A 6,000-nucleotide genomic window follows, 5' to 3' on the forward strand; every position below is an offset into this window, starting at 1 on the left:
CTGGGACGTTGGCTAGAAGACTCAGAGACCGAGGGCTGAAATCAGCTGAAAGTACGCGCACTCACATGTCAGGCAGATGATCTGGCTCTCGCCTGAGATTTAGCTGAGGCTGTCAGCCACAACACCTGCATTCATTCAGCCTCTCCCTGTGGCCCGTGCTTCCTTACAGGACGGAAGCTGGGTCCAAGGGCGATGGTTCCCACAGAGGGAGAACCAGGAGGAAGCTGGATCACTGTTTGTGATCTAGCCTTGAAAGTCAGGCAGCGTTATCTCTGCCACATTGTGTTCATCAAGGCATCAAAGTCCCACCCGGTTTCAAGGGAGGGGCAAACAGACTGCACCTCTTAGTAGAGGGTGGCAGGACACGTGGAACCAGGAATACCACTGCGGCCGTATTTGGAAAACCCACCTGCCAGAGCCTTTCAATGATTAGGATTAGGACTTGCTGCTTTTTTAAGAGGGCTTATATGTTCCAGGGATCCAGGGATTGTGCTAAGTGGGCTGTCATCCCACAACATGGGGCCATCTTACAGTGACCAACATCAGGTGTCCACCCGCCAGCATGTCCCTCCTATATACTGTCCTGATTTTGGTACACGCAGTTCATGTGGGACATGGCAGGCACCCCCCCGCCTCGTGTTCACGGATGGACCTGAATGTCATCTGTCCCTTTTCACAGGGCCTGGTCCAGGAACCCAGATCTAAGTCAGTTCAATGACTGACCACGGCTTGGTGCAGTCTGGTGAGTTGCAACAGAAAGATGCGGAGTGGTTTCTGGAGGAAGACGGTTCCTATCTCTTAACTCCAGAGAAGACAGCCCCCTTCTCTCCCTCTGGATGCTGCCTGGTGCAGATGCGAGGCACAGCAAGGTGCAGTCATCTTGTGCCCTGACTCAGAAGGAAACCGTAGATGGAGCAGGCATGGTGCCCGGGTTATACCAACTCTGATGCCCACCCGGTCCTGGGCTGCCAGTTACAGCAGCCAGCACGTTTCTTGATTGTTCACACTGATTTGAAGCAGACTTCATGTTACTTGGAGCAACAGGGAGTCTTACTGATGTATTTTCCCATTTTGCAGCTAAGGATGTCGAGGCTTAGAAAGGTGAAGATAATGCTTATCAAACTTCCTGCACATCAGGATGCCCCGGAGAGCTTGCTAAAATGCAGATGCTGACTCCGTAGGTCTGGGGTGGGGCCTGGGATCCTGCATTTCTAACAAGCCTCCAGTGATGGGGATGCTGCTGACCCCAGGACCACACTTGGAGTATCCAGAAGGTCCTGGATGTGCCCAAGGCCGCACAGCTGTGAGTGACAGCTTTTAAACAAAGGTCCACCTGACTTCACAGCCCATTTTCTCTTCATCACATCCTGGGAACGACGGAAGCTAACCTGCCCTTCTTCGTTCACTTGTTAGAATGGATGCTCTGAGGACTTCCGCTGTACTCTGGGTGTCCCGGGAAGGAGGCCCAGGACACCTGCCTCCTGGTGTCTGAGGAGACTTGGTGCCATCTTATCCCCGTATGAGACAACTCGCCCTGAATATTCCTAACACCTTGTTTTGTTTTGTGCTTGGTCTGAGCTGGCTGGTGTATCAGGCTCTGCATTTCTAATGGACAGCTGAGCTGGAACAGCATTCCCCTGCCATACAAATCATCAAGGTGCTTCCTAAAAACACAGACTTCCCTATGCAGTAGGGGCGGGGCCAGGAAACCTGTATTTGTCACAAGCATTTCTGGAGTTTCCTGTGATCAGACCAGTTTGGGGATCTCTGACTTTGTGGGTGTGGATATACGTTTATTTTATTCATAGGATGTATTCTTCTGTGTTATAGTCAACGTACCATTATATCCAACCCCCAGACAGCCTGACTGGTGGGTGGTACTATGATTCCATATTTCAGAATAGGAAACTGAGGCACAGAGTGATTTCCCTAACCCCGACCTGGTCCCGAGCCTGGTGAAGATGCTGGAATTGGGACTCGGGTCTCTGGTCCCAGAACCCGGACTGACTTGGCTTCTTCGTAGGTCTCCCAGAGGAACAAACAAGGACGACCCAGCGTTCCCAAGTTCTGGCCTGCTCACCAGGGCAAACTTCCCGTTTGTGTAACGTGTGCTACCTCAGTGGTGGAGAACCAGTGTTGATTTTGGCTCCAGCCTCTGTGTAGATGGATCAGGCACCTGTATCTTTGCTTTTCTCTTAGCTCCACTGTCTGAAACGGGATGTGGCAGCAGGTCTGAGAGATCATCTCTGCGCTGGGAACTCACAGGCTTCCGTGGACCTCCCGACGTCCACTCCTACGAATCTGGGATGAGGGACAAGAAGTCCGAGACCCTGGCTCTCGGAAGACGTTCTCCTTCTTCCCCAGGAAGAGTCCAGGTGGTTTGCGTGCCCGTGTCTGGCTTTGTGGGTGTGAGCCGTGTCTGGCTCAGACCCACTTCCTCTCCTGGGCAAATGCAAGGATGGGGTCTGTCTTATCACCCCACATTGCTGGGGAGGCGCCCCAGGGACATGGCATTCTGTCCTGGGGCACCTGCGGACAGGACACTGGGGATGCCCTTCTGACCAGCCGGGGGGTGACCTTGGCCTCGGAGCAGCCGTCTCCTACCCCACCAACACTGATGCTCCTTGAGCTCGTATTTAGTGGCAGCTCATCCACACCAGGCCCCACCTGCTGTGCTTGGAGACGAGATGTGGGCCACCCATCCTGCTCTGAACGAGTCTGAGCATAAGGCCCAACTTCTATTTTTGAACTAGCCCATTTCCCACAGTGCAAGGCACTGTTTCCGCCCAGGGCTACTTGAAGTGTCATCCTGGGCCGCAGCAGGGGCGCCACCTGGGAGCTCTCCGGAAAGGCAGACTCCAGGTCCTGCGCCCAGAGCCGCTGCCCTGGGACCTCCATGTTAGAGGATCCCCAGGTGATTCAAGCTGGAGCAGTGCTGTGCTAACCCGGGGGCACCCCATAAGGCGCCAGGGGAGTTACGGGGCCCTTAGCCTGTGAGGCTGCGGTGTTGTGAATGCCAAGGATAACTGTCACTAATTCAGGCTCCACTCCTGAGGGACTGCAGATCCCTCGGCCAGGGAGGGCTGAATATCCTTGGCTCTACTAGTGAAAATCTGCCCAGTCAATCAACAGTGCGGAGACTGCAAAGAAGACAGTGAACTCAGAGAATGCAATTTCATACGAAGCATGATTTACATGTAAATGACGTCCCTGTTACAAAGGAGGGCAAACTGGCTGCGCAGATCAGCAGGTACTCTGTCCTGGTGGCAGAGACCTTTGTCCCAGGTGGGACTGAGCACACCTGTGTGTGCATGCACATGTGCAGAGGTGTGTGTATGTATGTGGGTGTGTGCGTGCATGTGTGTGTGTGTGCGTGCATGTGTGTGTGTGTGCGCACATGCGTACGTACGTGTGTGTGTGTGTGTGTGTGTGTGTGTATAGCTTCTGAAGGGTAGTTGGCAAAGTCAGGAAGGAGAGCTGAGAGTCCCCATCCATTTGAGTCTCCAGGTGGGGGACATTCATGCAGCAAGCAGGGGACAGGTCCAGATGAGTCGCAGAGTCAGGTAAAACTTAGGACCTGATTCTGTGATGCCAGATGAAACAAGCACATTCCGGTGCAGACACAGCCTGGGAGGGTCCCCGTGAGGGTCTCCCAGGTCTGCTGCCCCGGTCAGCATGGCTGATGCCCCTCTTGTGGGGACCCAGTCGAGGGCCGACTCTGGAGCTGGCTCCTGGGCCCCAGGCTGGCTGGGGCAGGGGACCAAACGGGCACATGGACCAGAGCAGGGGCACAAACCAGGAGGCCGCCCAGGTGGTGGAGGCAGAGAACAGTGGTGTGGACTTCTCCTGTGGCCACGTAGGGGTAGTGCTCCATATGGGCCCTGCCTCTCAGGGTGGACTGGCCTCCCAGTCTGCTTGAGAAACAGGCTTTCCATACTGGTGGCTGAACTGCAGCAGTCAAAAGCGTTCTAGAATTTACTTTTTTCTTTTTTTGGTGAGGAAGACTGGCCCTGAGCTAACATCTGTGCCAATCTTCCTCTATTTTGTACGTGGGATGCTGTCACAGCATGGCTTGACATGCTCGTGTAGGTCCTCGCCTGGACTCTGAACCTGCAAACCCTGGGCTGCCAAAGCTATGCATGCAAACTTAACCACTAGGCCACCGGGCCAGCGACGAATTTACTTTTATTTAGTTTCTTCCTTTCTTCTCTCAAAACTAAAGAATAGGAAGCACCCTATGAAACTATACAATTATGGGGCCGGCCCGGTGGCGCAGCAGTTAAGTGCAGGCGCTCTGCTTCAGCTGCCCGGGGTTCGCAGGTTCGGATCCTGGGCGCGCACCGATGCACCACTTGGCAAGCCATGCTGTGGCGGCGTCCAATATAAAGTAGAGGAAGATGGGCACGGATGTTAGCCCAGGGCCAATCTTCCTCAGCAAAAAAAAAAAGGAGGAGGATTGGCAATAGATGTTAGCTCAGGGCTGATCTTCCTCACACACACACACACAGCTCTACAGTTAAAACCAGTTTGGTGCTGCCTGGCATCCTTTCTTCCATCCTCCTTCCTTCCTCCTGCCTATCTATCCACTCATCTGTCTGTCCATCTGTCCATCTCTCAGTCTATCTGTCCATCTGCCACTTCCTTCCTTCCTCCTCCACTTGCCTCCCGCTGGGCTGGGTGTACTGGGGTCTGGGGCTCCACCCAGGCAGCCCCGGGTCAAGGCGGTAATCTCCCCACTCGGGGTGGAAATGCCCCTGGGGCTGCGTGCACAACCCCCTCCCACTCCCACACGCGTGGTGCTCCAGCCTGGACAACTGTCCCTTGGAGAGAAGGCCCCAAACGCCCCCGGGCATCACCCAGAGTGGGCAGCCTCTTCCTCCCAGAGGCAAGGCCGTGTGGCCCCAGCTGGGCCTGCTCAGCCATCTTCAGAAGCGCTGATGGGGGCCTTCAGGGACACTGTTTCCCCGAAAATAACCCGCAGTGACACCAGTTCCGCTGTCAGCCTCTACCTCATATCCTGACAAACTGTGCAGCCCCAAACAGAACTTGTCTTATCTAGTTTCATCTCAGGCCCGGAGAGTCCTGTCAACTCCAGGCATCAGCAGATCCTTCAGGAAATCACCTATTGTGGCTAAAATTCGCCTTCCGAGGGCTGCGCGGAGCCACAGGAAGCAACGGCCGGGATGCCTGGAGATGCCGTACAAAAAGCAGGCCTTGCTGCCCCAACGGGCACCCCCAGGGGCTCCTTCCCAGGAGGCAGCTGCAGGGGACACTCTTTCCAGCTCCAGCTTGTATCTCATGCTCTGCACCACTCAGCGATCCCACGCAGCCCAAGTGGAAGTCCCCTCACTGGTCCAGCGCTACTCGAGATGCCCCCAGGACCTCTCTGCTGTGAGCGGCCTTCCAGGCAGTGCCAGCTGATACTCACCCAGGGGTCTCAAGTCTCGGGCTCGCAGGGTGGATGGGCGAGCCCAGCCTGGAGGGGTGGCCCGGCAAAGAAACTAGGCAGCCCCTGCAGAGGAGGTGGGGAGGATGGGAGGAGGCAGGGAGGATGGGAGGATGGGCTTCTGCAGCCCCACTGGCCGCACTTCAAACATTCTGCGTCCTTACCTGCCCATCCGCCCTCAGCAGGGCTAAGCACTGTTCACCCTGAGTCTTGGAGCGGAAAAAAATAAATAAATGAGACCAAAAAAGGATCCTATCAGTTGCCAAAAATGAAGATAACATGGGAGGAAGTTTATTTTGATGAGGAAATCCCTAAATGCTGTTGAAACTATGCATGGAATTGCTAATTAGCGCTTGGGGGCTTTGAAGGAAGCGCGATCTCCCCGTGTGGCCCCCTCCCCCCTCCAGGTCTCTCTGGCTGTTATCACTTATCTGCAGGAAACGGGCTCTAGCTTCTGAATCCGCAGGGCGCTGCAGAGAGCAGGCCATGACTCATGCCTGGGCAGCCAGACAATTCTCTCAGTGGGGACAGCCTTCCTAGGGCAGCGGCCCAGG

The sequence above is a fragment of the Diceros bicornis genome, chromosome 31 (assembly GCF_020826845.1).
Source record: "Diceros bicornis minor isolate mBicDic1 chromosome 31, mDicBic1.mat.cur, whole genome shotgun sequence".
Taxonomy (NCBI): domain Eukaryota; kingdom Metazoa; phylum Chordata; class Mammalia; order Perissodactyla; family Rhinocerotidae; genus Diceros; species Diceros bicornis.